Source organism: Equus caballus, chromosome 15 (assembly GCF_041296265.1).
Source record: "Equus caballus isolate H_3958 breed thoroughbred chromosome 15, TB-T2T, whole genome shotgun sequence".
In the NCBI taxonomy this organism is placed as follows: domain Eukaryota; kingdom Metazoa; phylum Chordata; class Mammalia; order Perissodactyla; family Equidae; genus Equus; species Equus caballus.
Genome location: NC_091698.1, coordinates 47303352 through 47319054, shown reverse-complemented (window position 1 = coordinate 47319054; position 15703 = coordinate 47303352).

Genomic DNA, 15703 nt, shown 5'->3' with positions numbered 1-15703 from the left:
TGGAGGTGATAGGAGTGCCTCCTGCGCCAGTCCTAAATCCCTTGGAATTTCCTGGAGCATCTTTTGTTCTAATGAGGCAACCCTTGGTGGGCACCTGGATAGCTTCAGGATGGGGGCTGGTCACCAGAAGGACCAAGCCCTAATTAGAAGCTTGGAACTTTCATTCCTACCCCACATCCTCCAGGGAGGGGAGAGGGGCTGGAGATTGAGTTAATAATCAACCATGCCTACATAAGGAAGCCTCCATAAAAATCCCTAAACTATGGGGTTCGAAGAGCTTCCAGGTTGATCAATGCATCCACATGCTGGGAGGGTGGTGCACTTCAACCCCAAGCCGAGAGACAGAAGCTCCCCATCTCAGGACCCTTCCCGACCTCACCCTAATTTGCCTCTTCACATGGCTATTCCCATATGTCCTTTATAGTATCTTTTATGATAAATTGGTAAACATAAGTAAGCATTTCTGAGTTTTGTGAGCCATTTTACGAAATTATCAAACCTTACAGGGGGAGTCTTGGAACCCCCAACTTTGTAGCCAAGTTGGACAGAAGCGTGGGTACCCCAGGGACTCATGACTGGGACTGGCATCTGAAGTGAAGGCAGTTTATGGGACTGAGCCCTCAAACTTGTGTGTGAGGCTAACTCCAGGTAGTGTTAGAATTGAATAAAATTATAGGATATCCAGTTTGTGTCCAGAGAGTTGGAAAGTTGGTTGATGTGGGGAAAAAACCCCACACATTTGGTGTCAGAAGTGTTGTGAGTAAAGAAACAGTTTTCCTTTACAACCACAATGACAAAGTAGGGATGAGCGTAAAAATTTCGAAATATCTCCAATCACATAAGATGAGAAAGTCACAGACACTGCTAACCACGGTGGGCTTGTTGCCTGCGTTCATAATGGACGGAAATGTTACATTTCAGATAGAAGTCAGTGCAAATAAAGATGGAAATTTTTTCCCTTCCATCTGTCCTGGGTCCTTGAGTTTGTCTCTCTGAATTCTATATCTGCTGACTTCTAAGGGTCCTCAAACCCGTGGTTAAGAATTCCTTAGAGATATGTATAAGGAGCAGTGGGACCTCAAGTGACTGTGTTTATTTACAAGGCTCTTCACTGCAGCTGTGGGAGAGACTGAAAGCAGCCTAAATGTTCACTGATGGGAAACTGGACCAGTACATTTTGGTACATCACAAAGCTGAGCCATAAAAACAATTGAGGATGTTTTTATGTACCCATGTAGGAGGATTCCCTCTTGCAAAAAGCAAAAGGACGGGGGGTAGGGGTGGCGAAGAATCTACATAGCTATCTCTTTATACAGAATATCTCTGGAAGGATCCGTTAGAAATGGTAACATTGCTTACTTCCCGGGAAGAGAAAGGGTGGGGTTCTAGAGTAGGAGACAGTGTTTCCACTGTATGTCTTTTTATGTCCTTAAAATATTGACCTATATAAATATTTGTAAATGTGTTACCTATTTATAAATTAAGTTTAAAATTAAAATGTTTGTAGTATGCTGGATCTGCTGGGATGCCTCCAATTTCCTGCGGGTCCCCAGCCCCTTTGTGAGAAAAGCCACCGTGTAGTGCCTTCCAGGGAAGTTGGTGACCCTTGGATCACGTGCCCTGGTCGCCCCCATGAGCCCATGAGGGGAGCTTCATGCTCAGGTCTTTTCTGCTGGGGACGTAGTATTTGAGACACAGAAGCCTCAGTGAGCAGAGGCACGATAAAAATCTCAGTGTTTTTCCTAAACAGTGTCCTCCCAGGGAGCGAGGAGATATAAAATCTCCCTCACCCCTCCCCTGAACTGTAGATACGGGAAACTCAAGGCCCAAAGAGGCTAAGAGCATTCACCTATGACTAAGCCAGTATTGTGATTCCAGGGCTGCGCACTTTCACTTCCCCACTGTCTTAGAGCCAAAACTGGCCCCAGGAACCAAGCCTGAGGATTGGCACTTCCTCCGACAGCAGAAAGGGGAAGCCATGGTTTCCTGAGGGCCGGGAGAAGCAAACCGGAGGCGCTGGCTCCCATCTGCCCCGCTGACCCAATAAGGCAGGGCAGGGCTCCGGGGCGGCTCTTTGGGAGCCCTGCTTAGGCAGGAGGTTACAAGGAGGGGCAAACCCAGCCTCCCTTGTAAGAGGGATGGGAGGGAGCAGGAGGGCCCCCACACTCGATTTAAAGGACTTAAGAATAAAAGGGTTTGTAGATTCAAGTTTGTTGATTTACATATCCACAGATCTCAGTAACTACATACACTTATTCCAATGTTACACATACTCCTTTAACTTTTGCTAATTCACACATTCATATGTTACCATTTGATGCCCATGTGTATGGGGACCAATTCCTGTATGTCTCATGAAGATGTTCTAGGGGAAACGAGCCCTTTCGATATCATATGGATCTCTTCCTCAGAAAACAGTAACTGCTAGCGTTTATAGTGCTCTTACTGTGTGCTATACACTGTTCTAAGTTATTTGTATGTATTAACCCATTTAAGCTCACATCTAGAGTAGGAGATAGTGCTATTATTGTCTCTGTTTCACAGATAAGAAATCGAGGCACAGAGAGGTTCAATACCTTGTCTTAGGTCACACAGCTAGTACCTGGAGGAACTTGGGTTTGAGTCTCGGCAGTTTGACTCCAGAGCCACATGGTTTTCTCTGGGCTCTTAAAGTCACCTGCCTTTGCTGAAGTGTGATTCTGCCAGCCTAGTCAGTGCCATTTGGCCAGTGGTCTGGCTCCTGCTTTATCTCCCTGCAGCCTGCCTGGTCCCCTGGCTCTTCCTTTTCCACCTCCGCCCTTATCCTTACGGGAGCTAATGAGTACACCTCAGGGTTCTGGCCTTGGCCAACTGTGGTCACCTCTGGTCCCCTCCAGCATCTTCACTCACTCACCTTCTCACACCCTCTGACTCGTACCTTCACTGTGCCCAAGGCCAGGGACAGGCATTTACTTGGTTCTGTGGTCCCAGTGGTCCATGAGGCTGGGGCCTGTGCATCCCTAGGGGCTGTGCAGGGCAGGGAAGTGTGGAATGAAAGGGCTGGGGGCAGTGGGAGTCTGCAGCAGGAGGTTCCAGAGGCCTGGCTGTGTTGACTGCTGCCCTCTAGCGGCGGCCAGAGAAGCTGGAGGGGACCAAAGCCAGGGGTGGTTCAAGGCCTAGTAACGGAGTTGGGAGAGACAATTGGGGGCCCCACTGCCAGTCTTAGAGTGAGGACCAGGAGGGCAGGCCTGAGAGCGCACGCACACATTACACACAGTTGGAGTCAGGGTCCACATCAGCACCTGGGCCTCTGCTGCCCCTGCCTGGCCTGGCTACTGACAAATTGAAATGGCAAGCAATAAGATATATTGGAGTATGTGAGGAAGCCATTTGGTATAAACCTAATTCGGCCTGACTTTGTTTTTTCCAAAAGGGCCTGACTGTGGCCGTTGAGCACAGCATTGTATATCTGCTTTAAAACATTTACTATGGCAAGAACAAATGGCCTTAAGATAAAGGTGCAGCTTCCCCCCACATTGGCATTTCCTTAGGGATAAGCATCTTTCCTTAGGCTAGGAACTGACTGCTGTGCTCTCCTTTGACCACCCAGCTCACCTGTGACCAGTCAGCTCCAGACAACAGACCTGCCACCCTGCTGTGTCCACCGAGACAGCAGACCTACCAGCTGTTTCCATCAATCGCTGGGCCGACAGAGCAGTCTCGCGACTATTGTAAAAGGGACATTTCAATCCTATGTGAAACATCCTGTTTGGGGGTATATAACCACTCTGTGCACCCCACTTCTTTGGTGCCCTTTCTTCCTTCGGGAAGAAAGGTCCTGGGCCATGGTCCTCAGATTTCAGCTCAGAATAAACTCACCCAAATGTTCATTTATAGATTGATTATGGATTATTTTCGTCGACACTACAAACAGCAGTGGTTGTGTGAGAGACGCCATGAAGGCGGAGACAGGCAGAAAGCCGGGCTCCTCTTCCCTCCTCATCCTCTCCTCCCCCTGCATAGATCTCTTCTCTTTCCCTGCCAGCTCCCCAGCCCCAACAGAAGCACAGTGCCGGGGCAGGAAGATTTAAGGACGTTTTACCCCCCACCCCACTCCACCCCTAACACAGACCCACCGCGTGATGTCCCCTCTGTAAGGCGCCCACACCCGAGGGGGAGTTTTTCCCGCGATGGTCCATGCAGGCAGCAGGTTTATTGTTTGGCATCTCAGGTCTTGGTTCTGCAGCAGGTCAGCCAGAGCAAAATTCTAGTGAGAGACAAACCATAAATGTTGAAAAACAAGGACCACTGCTGTGTCCACACAATGTATCTGTTCTGGTAATCTAGGCCTCCCGACCCTGTTTCTCCCCTCTGCCTCTGCCCCGACCCAAGCAGCTGCCTGGAGCTCCTGGCACCCCTCCCCCATCCTTGTCACATGCCTGGGGCCCCAGCTCAGGTGGCTGAGTTAAAGAGCTTTCTAGTGGCAACTCCTCAGAGGGCTCTGTTAAGTGCCTCAGCATTGTCTTGAGCTAAGCTACTAGGCCTGGCGAGACCGTGGTCAGGGCAAGGGGCTGGGGAATGACAGCAAAGAACAGGGAGGGGGACGGGAAGCAGTCTGGGACCTTGCATACATCACATGAGACCCTTGAAGATCCCTCCCTCCCTCTGTCTCTCTCTCTCTGTCTCTCTCTCTCTTTCACCACCCACCCCCCGACACGCACATGCACAGCATAGCCCCTGAGCAGGGTTGTAGGCAGGCAGCCGGCTGATGGCAGTCCAGCCAAGGCTTGGAGCTCCTCTCCAAGGAGAGGAGGCAGCCCCATTAGCCAGGACAGCAGAGAGCCATCACGTTCGCTTCTGTCTTTGGCATAACTCGGATCAGTGGAGTCACGACTGGAGTATCTCCTGTCTTTATTCAAACAGCCCTGGTGGTCTACCATGATAGGAATCCCGATTAGAAGAAAAGGGACAGCTCTCTCTGTCAAGCTAGCTCTCCTCCTTAGGGAACAAAAGAGGAGGGTAAGATGAATATGTGAGAGGACTAAGAAATGTCAAGGCCCAGAGGAAGCTAATTCTATCTTCCACTTCCCAAAGCAGGCCCAGTGTCATCCTGTATTTGAACACCTTGGCAACTCACTACCCCATGAGCTGTGAGGAAATCTTTCCTTATACTGAGCAGATTGGCCCAGTTTTCCTTCTTGGGACTACTCAGAAAAAGCCTATATATCTGATGTAATATAGTTATTAATGGGTAATATTTGTTGAATGCGTCTTTGCACACTAAGTCCTTTGTACAAACTCTCTCATTTAATCCTCACAAAGATTCTATAAAGTAGGTATTATTTTTATATCCATTATACAGAGGAGGAACCTGAGGCACAGAGAGGTTAGGTAACTTAATCAAGTTCACACAGCTAGTAGGTCCCAGGCTAGGTGACCAACTGTGCTCATATACCCAGGACACAGGACTTCCAGGAAAGTCACAAGCAAACTGAGAGGAGTTGGTCAACCCAGTCCCTGGTCTTTCTGGCACTGGCACCCCCATGCTTAACCACAGAGATACTATCGAGCCACATACCATGCTGCAGGAACCAAGGCCAGGAACGGACTGCAGCTCCATGGAGGAGAGCCAAGGTCATCACAGCACCAGCCACCAAGACTACGAGAGCAAACACTGTGCCCATTGCGTCTTGGTGTTGGAGTCACCAAGAAAGACACAACACAGTCCAGCACCGGATGGAACGACGCTTCGCTCACACAGAGAAGAGACAGAGCAAGACCAGCGTCAGCAGTGGGCGTCGGTCCCTCATGGCCAGTGGGTGCCCGACGGCGGGTGCGGCTGACGCAGGGCTCTTGGTCTGTGCACACACCTCTTGCGCCACAGCAAGGAGGACCCTGACCCCTCCTCTGTGGGGTCTGAAATACAGAAAGCTCAGGGCGTGCCTGAGGGCCATTGAGGTACAGGCTAAGCAGAACAAAGGAGCACACAGTGAACTTGAAACAGGGACAGACATTCCCACGCGGGGTGATAAGGCCAGCACAGGCTGTGTAGGCTCTTAATCTCTCAATGAGGAAGTGTTTCAGGCCCAAGGCCTGTGCTCACATGGCCCAGTGAGGGTAGAAAGACTGTGCGTGTGAGAATGCCTCTCCCAACAGGTACACCGCCTTAGAATATCCTCTCTGCAGATATTTCACACACCCACACACTCCCCCCAAGTCCTCTCCTTCATCATTCCTCACAGGGAACGCTCTCACATCCCTTTGCCAGCCTCCTCCGCTTTTGCACACTTTTCACGGGAGCACACCCCTCTCCTCCCTGTGCTCCCGGGGGGCAGAGTCAGGCGCTCACAGTTGAGGGGAACGAGCAGGTGTAGGCTGAGGGGCTGCCGCTGGATCTCCTCTTTTCCTTTTTCCTTCCTAACAGACACTCTATTTTGTTTAGAGCAGCAATGGACCCCGCTTTTCAAAACAAAACAAAACTCTTTTATCAGCCTCAGCCCACCCACTGGAGGAGCGGGCGGTGGCAGAAGGAGGAGGAAGTAGGTGCATATGAAATTCAAACCACACGTGGGCACGGTGCCCACGGGGGAGCCCTCCTTGCCTGGGCGTTCTCTCTGTCTGTTCACACAGAGGCAAGGAAGCTTGGAAGTTCCTCCTCTTTCTGTGGTGTTCTTGCCTCAGACACAGATTCCTCAGCCTCGCCCATTACACCTTGCCCCATTTTCCACCTGGCAGCCTCCTATTCATTCTTCAAGACCCAGCTCATAGATCTCCTGAGAAGGCTGTGAGAGCATGCTCATTTCTGTATCCCCAGTGCCCAACCCAGGCCCTGGCATGAAGAAGTGCTATGGTTGGCAAGAACCATCCCACCTAGAAAGCTGGCCTCTATGCCAGATTTCTCCCAGGTCACACTCCACCCTTGGAGAGGTAGATCCTTGGCTCAAGCTAGCCAAACAGATTCCCTTTCCCAGAACTGGAAAGTGGGCCTGAGACAGAGTTGGATCAGCCTGTGTATAGTGTGTGCCACTTAGCCATTGAGATGCTAACTTGAAGCCTGCCATGTGGATGACAAAGAAGGAAGCCAGGCTGAGGTGCGAGGGCCTGGGCTGATGTGTGAGTAGGATACAGTCGGGGAGGTGTGGCCTGGGCCTTCCAGATCCCAGTTCTAGGCCCTTCCCATCCCCGCTGCCTTTCCTCCCATGGATTCTATGAGGCACCACTGAGTTTCTGTTTCTTGCAACTCAAGAGTCCTAACTGCCCCCGGGAGGAGGCTCCCAGGGCCCAATAGATACTGACTCAAGGTTTGGGCCCCACCTCTCCTACTGCTGACCGTGTCGACTCTCCCATCATTGTCCAGCCCTGAGTCAGGTGGTTCTCTGTCCTGGCTGCACAACGTAATGACCTCAGACCAATGGAATCAGACTCTCTGGGCTGCCACCCAGGCAGCAGTGGTTTTTCAAGTCCCTCATTTGCACAGGGCTTCCACAGGGCAGCCAGGATAGGAACCATTGCCCTAGGGAGAAGCAGAACATAGGAGGCCATGGGGTCACCAGAGCCCTGGGTACCACACCCACCGCCCCCTCTCAGGTAGAGCTATGGAGACATTGGCAGTGGAGGGGCCTGTGTGTGTGGCCATCCCTGTCAAGCCTGCCTTTCCTCTTCCTCCTCTTCCTTCCAGCCCTTACCCAGCAAAGGGCAGCCCCCTTCCTTCCCAGCCCTACCGGCCATCCCCATGCAAGACACTATGAGTCATGGCTCTGGAACCCTAAAGAATCCTGCTCATCCTGGCCGCTGCTCTGCTCAGACCCTCCTTGACCCCACCCCTGCTTCACTCACCATGCTCTTCCTGCCCCTTTTCTCTGCCTGTCCAGTTCCTGCCAATTTCTCAAGACCCGCTTAACATCCCTCCTCCAGGAAGACTTCCTGAATGCTCCAGCCCATCAAACCCCTTCTTCTCTGGCCTCCTGTTTGCATCCAGAGTCCATGGTCTTCACTGGACTCATTTAATAAGTCCAATAAGCCTTCTTGTGACTTCTGGGCTTATTGGACTCTCTAGGAGTTGACACGTTGTCTCCCCAGCCAGTCTGTGAGACCCATGTCTGCCCACCCCCAGCCTGACCAAACCCCAGGCGAGGCACGTGGAGATGCTCAGAAGCCCGTGCCCAGGTTGCTGCTCCCAGGCCCTCTCCGTCACCTCCCCCCTCCAGAGTTTCAGTGAGGGGCCCTTCCTTAGGAGGGTCCTGAGAGAGTCAGGTTAGATGGGAGCAGGCTTTCTCTCTCATGCAAAGATGCAACTGTGGCCACTGGAATGCATGAGTCGGGGAGGGGGGTCTAGATTACCTCTTAATTTCCTCCCAAACCTGAAATCTCTGAGCCCAGCACACTGGATGAACTGACTGTCCCAGGCCCCTGCCTGCCCTTCCTCACCACCACCCTCCACGCCCCCTCAGGGAGGGCAGCAGCAGTGACGAGAGTCTGAAACCACAGCCAGAAGTCAGGAAGAGGCCAGAATGAGCACGTGACTGGTTTTAGGGCCACTGGTCTGGCTGGCTGTACAGCAGCGGGGGTTGTGGGGGACAAGGGAGGTGGATAGTGATGGCCAAGGCAAAGCTGAGAGCAAATCTGTGCCCACCAACAGCAGCAGAATTGAATCTCCTAGGAGCTGCTTGAGTCTCCTCGCCAACCCCGTCTGCAGCCTTGATGAGAGTTGAACAGGCAGCTTGTCCCCCGACAGCCTCAGGGTCAGGCTAGGGAACAGGGTGTTACAGACCTCAGAGGCTGGCAGGAGACAAACCTTAAGACCCCTGGTGCACTCACACCCAGAAAGGTACGTTCACAGGGAGGCCCCCACACAGCCAGCACGTGCAGGGGCTACAGAGGGGCCTGGAGGCAGACATATAAGTGCAGGGGCCCCTAGGGACTCACTCATAGATACGTAAACAATCAGGAAGGTACCAGACTGACCTAGACACAAAATACACACATGTACAAGCAGACCAACAGACGCAGGCTCTCAGCAAGACACACGGACACAGGCTTCACACCTGATTCATCCTGAGACACCCAAATCAATCTTCCCCCAGTCGGTGGAAGACTGGCTGGTTTGGCGTGGTGACAAGACTTTTTCCCACCCATCTGCTACCCTTTTCTTTCATCCACCAACCTCTCCTGGAGGCCATCTGAGGCAGGGCCAGCCTTCGAGGCTCTCTGCCCAAGGGCCGTGGGGTTTGGGAAATGGAAGACAAAGTCTAAAGCCAGATGTTGGCACCTTTGCTGGGGTCTGGACCCTGTCCCTTCCATGGAGAGGAGGTGGGTGGGGCAGTGAAGGCAGGCGAGGCTTCCAGCTTTCCCAAGGCCCAGCCCTGGTTGCTGCAGCAGGCCAGGCCTCTCAAGGGGAAGTCTGGGAGGAGAGACCATGGTCCAAGGTCTCCAGTGTCCCCCTCCAGCCTCTCAGTAGTCCCATCGCACCATCTGCCAGCAGGTCCCATGCATCAGGGCATTCACAGGTAGTCATGCTTCTGGCCACTAGGACACAGCTTCCCGGCCAGTTTTGGGCTCTGGGCCCATGGTCCAGCCTGGCTGTGAGAGCCCTGTTCTCTCTCCCCGGGCAGTAGCCTCTCTTGTGGCTGGCTGCCATATGGACACGGATTGGCAGAGCTGAGGGGCCCACCTGGGGACGGTCCCCAGCCCAGCACAAGCAGGGAAGGCCTCTGTGTACTGGAAAGTAGGATTGGATTTGGGGAGGGGTCAGAGCTGCCCCTCAGAGCCGAGCTGGGCAAGTAGATTCTTACTGAGGGCCATCCCCCTGTCTGGGCTGTCACATGTCACCCCAATTATGGCATCTCCCTCTTCCTCCTGTCCACACCACACACACTGGCAGCACACAGTTCCAGTTCCTCTCACTCTGGCCCTTTGTCTATAGCCCTCCTCCTCCCCATATTCAACAGCCTGCCTCCTTCTCATTTAGGTCAAGGTCACCTCCTCAGAGGGGCCCTCCCTGATCACACTCTAAAATAGCACCCCTCATCCCATTTCTTGTTTCACCTTTCCTCATAGCACTATCAACTACATGTCAATATAGCAGTTTATTTGGGTTTTTTTGTTTATTTGTTTCTTTTCTGTCTCTCCCACTAGAATGTAAGCCTCATGAGGGACTTTGGTCTGTTTGGTCCTAGAATTCCCAGCTCTTACAAAGTAGGCATGAAGTAGACACAAAGTATGCACTAACCATGCTGAGTGAACATGAGCAGGTGTGCACATGCATATGACACACGAGTCCTAAATGATGGCCTTGAGCATGAGCACATCCACCACACACACGTACACACACACACACACACACACACACACACGAGCTTGCACGCAGAGGCTTGCATGCTCTCGTGTCTTACTTGGCCCAGCTCCCCAGATCCCAGGGGGAAGCATTATCACCCACGTTCCCCCATCCAGGCAGCCTCCAGCCGGACTCCACTCAGCACTCCTGGTGCTAACTCGGCCTGACACACCAATCGCACGAGGGGCTTCCCGTGGAAGCGGCGGCAAAGACACCACAGTTGTGGCGGCTGCTAATTGGCTCTGTGTTGGGCCTTGGGTCACCGCTCGGTCAGCCACGGCTGATACCTTCTTCCCACTTGTCTCAGGAAAGGCTCTGCTGTCCCCTCTGCTTAGGGCTCAGCAGGCCACTGAACCGCACATGCCTGGCCACGTGGGACCGGCTGGGCTAGCAAGACCCTCTGATGGTACCCCCACCCCACTCACTCTCGGGAGAGAGCAGAGATAGCTCAGTAAACAGGACTGGCCTTGGGGTGGGCGTTTGCTCAAAGGGTGTGGTGCGCTAACAAGGGTATGCAGAAGGCCCCAAGCCCAAATAGCTAAGCACAACCTGTTACAGTGCCTGAAATGCCACCATTGGAAGGACAGTCCTCTAGGCCAATCTTTGCTCTCCATTAGGGTTTCTCTTAAAATGCACATCCTGTAACTGTGGGGGGGTGGGGAGGGGGAGGGAATGGGAAGAGGAAACACCACTAATTGGAATATTACAACCAATTGATCCTTGCTCATATCCATCTATCAGGCCTCTAAGCTTGATCTTGTTATGCCTCAGACACCCTGTTTCCAGGGATTTTCCATGGATTGCTTTCAGAGTAGGGACAGATGCCCCAGCTTGTCACCATCACACACCATCTCTGAGTTATTAGGGTTCTGGGGAAGGTGAAGTGGCTTTTCCTCAGCCAAGGCAGGGATCCTCAATGGGCGGCAGTCTATCTGACTTTCCTTTCAGTGGGTCTTAGGGGTGGAGAGTGGGGCAGTGCCCGGGCCACAAGAAAGCTCAAGACCTGGCTTTCTTTTTCCTATATAGGGGTGCCCACCTCACTCCCCATTTTCATGCCTCCAGAGCCCAACTGGTACCCTTTCACAGTTTTGCCAGAGCCCAAGCTTCCTCCCAGTTCGGGACTAGACTAGCTCTCACTCTCCATGCCATCTTCAAATCTTGCCTCCTCCAGGAAGGCTCCCCTACTGCTCCTCTGGCCAGTCTCATCTATAAGGGATATAGAATCTTCAAGCAGTTATACAGGGCTAGTGGGCTACAGAGGAGGGCATCAGGGATGTTGACCCCCAGGTGTTGCAGACTGGGAGTCACCACACTAGACCTTTCAGCTGCCATTGATGATTGATAACAGAATAGACTCTCTGTCCAGGGGTCATTACATTCCTAAGGAACTCAAAAGAACAAAGTTATCACCTTATAGCAGGTGGGAGGTATGTATGCAAGTAGGGGCCATAAAATCTATAGAGCATATATACCTCCTAGAGGGTGCATATCCAGCTGGGTTAGCTAATCAGAAGTGATTCAAAGTTACAATATGGCTTCCTTTCTATAATATGGCTTCCCTTATGTCAACCTTGTGTTGAGCTGGTATCAACTTGAGAGATCCTTGTGCAGATGGAACTGTTCTGTCTCACAACTGAAGTGGTGGATACACGAACCTACACGTGTGATACAACTGTACAGACACAGACACACCAACACACTTGTGAACATGGGTACTGGGGAAATCGGAAAGATTGATGGGTTGTACCTGTCACTCTCTGGATTGTAATATTGTACTATAGTTGTGCAAGATGTTACCATTGGAGGAAAATGGGATCTCTCTGTACTAGTATTTCTTACAACTGCATATGAACCTATAATTGTCTCAGTAAAAACTATGATTTTTTTTTAAAGAAATGTAATGTTATAAAAGGGGACTATGAGTTCCCCACATTTGCCAAGGGGCAAGGCAGGAGGCTGGGAGAGAGGAGGCTCCCCCTTTACCCCCTGCCCACCCCACCCTTGCAGTAGGAACTTCCAGGGACCTCTTCCAGAGGAGGCCTGTTCTGGGAGAATCTGACCTCAGGTCTGGGCTGCATAACCCACCCTACTTCGAGTCCTTTGCCCCTTTCTCCTGGGACATAGAATGTTGGCTGTTCAGAAAGTTCTGTGTCCAGGGCTTCAGCTAGGCACCAAAGAACAAATCCTGATGAAGGAGTGGGACAGGCCACGGGGTGAAAGTCAGTGAAACGTATCCCACTGGCTTTGCATGTCCCAGACTTCCTACAGGAGGTTCAGCCTCACCGCCCTCCCTCCATACTTATCTCTGCATTTCCTGCTGTACCACAGTGTCAGGAGAGCTAACCGGGTGGGGTCAGATGACAGAATTGGAAATTCTATGATTATTTGAGCACCAGTGGCCTAACCCATCATGACCCAAAGCAAGTACCAAGTGCCCCTAATCCACGGAGTAATGGGGCGGTCTGGTAGAGCAGAAAAGGCTTTAGAGTCAGAGAGAACTGGGCTCAAACCCCAGTTTGGCCCTCTTTGAGGCCCCTCACCTCTGAGAACTTCAGCCTCTCTAAAATGGGCATACAGTTTATCTTAAAGGGTGGTGTACAGTTAGGTGACATGAAGCTCCTTCTCTTCTTTCTGATTCCTTGAGACAGCAGGATGAAGGGAGAGCCCTGGAGCCCAGGAGGAAGGAACACAAACCTCCTTGACATCTGCCAAGGGGACAGTTTCCAAAAATAGCTATGTGGGCTGGGCAACTGGAGGCTTCATGGGGCCTGGAATCTCAGGAGATGTCAGAAGACTGGGCGCAAAAGAGCAGAAGCCCTGATGGGAAAACTGCACGTCTCAGCAGACGCCCTGGGCTGCCCCTCCTTACTGCCCCTGCAGCCTTGTTTAACCCGGCCCTCAGATGCAAACGAGAGGAGCTAAGAGGAGGATGACTCTTCAGTCTTAGTTAAAACCTGAAATGACTGAATTCACCTGTAAGTGATTAGATTAAGAGTGGAGAATTGAGACAGAAATCAAATTTGATTGTAAGAAAATCATTGCATTTTTGCACCCCTGAGTTTGTGGTCTATAAAAATCGGACCCGCTACACAGGCGCACATTTTCATATATGTACTTCTAAACTGATATACACAGACCATGGATGTTTCACACACGTACAACATCCATCCACTGTGCTGGTAAATGGTTAACAGTAGCTTTCTGGAAAACAATAACAACCACCTGATTTGTAGCGGTTGCTGATTTCCGTGTTGTAAATACTTACACCATGGCAATTTTGAGCCACCAACATGATATCACCGAATGGAAGTTAGAAAGACATACACAATTAGCTCTTTGAGAGCTAGGCAAGCCAGCTCCAGCACAACGCTGCAAAGTTACCTTTCTACATCTATGCCTCTGCTCAAAGGTGCCTAGATACGCAGGATTGCTTAGGTTCCTTTAAGAATCGAAATTCTAATTCTGTACATATCCTAGTACAGAAAAATGCATAATTTTTATATCTCAAATACATGCAATGTAGACACATTAGTCACTTAGAAACATATACAAAGACAAGTTCACATTGCCCTGGTATGAGTATTCATAACACAGAAACACAAATAAACATGTGTACATTTACAGACAGATTGATACAAGCCAAAACATGCATATAAACGCAGACATAGACACCCACATGCTCAGGAAAAGGGAATAAACCAACCTGATTTTCTGGGTTTGCTGCCCTGGCCTAAGGCCCCACGCTTCTCAGAACCAGATCTGATCAAGGCAGATAACGTGCCTCTTTTCCTTCCCCTCCCTCAGGTGGCTAAGAAGACTAGAAGGGCAGACTGTTTACTGTGATTCTCCTACAACTGCTTCTGCACTCTGGGGCCTCCGTGCTCCCCGCCCGGCCACTCCTGCCCCTTCTGGGTTGTTCCTGGCGGTCCTGCAGGTCTGGAAGAGCCCTTCCCTTGCTTTATAGCTATCAGCGTCTGAGTCCCACCCCCACCCTTAGTAAGGCAGCCCCTCACACTCTCTCTTTCATTGTAGGAAAGCCAACTCCAGTCTCTGTCTCGGCCTTCATCCCACATCAACAGAGGGGAAGGTCAGCATGACCCCCCACTTGGATCCCTCCCCATGACTTCTGCTCTGCCCTGTCTGTTATCACAGACTGGCAAAATTAATTTTAATAATATGTAATTTTAACTATCTCCAAAATATTATCATTTCAATATGTAATTCATATAAAAATTATTGGAGATAGTTTTACATTCTGTTTTGGTATTATATCTTCCTTGTCCATCTCCTGCCTGGGCTATGGCCCCAGCCTTCTGGATGTCTCCCTCCTCCAGGCTCTTCCCTCCCATTTGTTCTGCTATAAGGAACCTGAAAGATTAATCACCCTAAAGCACAAGGCTGAGGTCACACACGTACTGATAACTTCCCAATGCAGGACAGATTAGGGCAAGATCCTTTTGAGGCCCCTTGACCACTTGCGCAACTCCCGCTTCCCCATTTCACAATTTCTCTTCTGTTTTCTCCAAACATCTTTCTCTATCCAATCTTTTCTGCAAATTGTCTCTGCCACAGAATCTGCTTGCTCTCTTCTTTAATTCACAGTGGAGCATTTACTACCTCTCATGTTTGTGATACAGTGCTTTATCATTTATAAGCCCTCTCAAAACTATTTATGGACCTCCTATGATCTGCCTGGGACTGAGGTTAGCCTTGGAAATACAGTGGTGAGTAAAAACAGATGCGGTGTGTTTTCATGAACCAAGTCAACAAAACCTCTTGAGGACCTTAGGCCCCAAAGTCCTCTGCCCAAAATCATAAGTGGATTTGGAAGGGAAGATATTTTTCCACTGTCCTTTTTATCTTCCCTAACCCCTCATGGAAGTACGGCCTCCCTGGAGTCTTGGGGACAAAGTGGAGAAGACAGAGAACAAGAATGCTGCTTGCAGATTCTTAGAGGATTTTACCAACCTCTGAGCATGCAGCTGCTGGGATGTTGCAATTCCAGCACAAAGGCGCAATACACTTTCACAAGACCAGACAGAGGTTAACACTTGTCTGCACTGTAACATCTTTCTTTCTTTCCCATTACAGTAACTGCCCACACCTCTAACAAGCAACATCTATCATTTGTGCGAGCCTAGGCTCATTACTTTGATTTCAGATCCTCAGTTTCCTGACTTATAATATGTGGTTAGAAATCTCTGATATTTTCATGGGGTTGTTAGAATGACCAAACAAGATAAAGATACATAAAAGAGCTTTGTAGAACTATAACATACAACACAAATGTATAGTAGTAGTATTAATCTTTTATTCAATGACGTTTTCTTCTTTAAATCAATCATGTGCCATTATTTATTCATAAACACTTAGTGACTTTGAAATATTCTG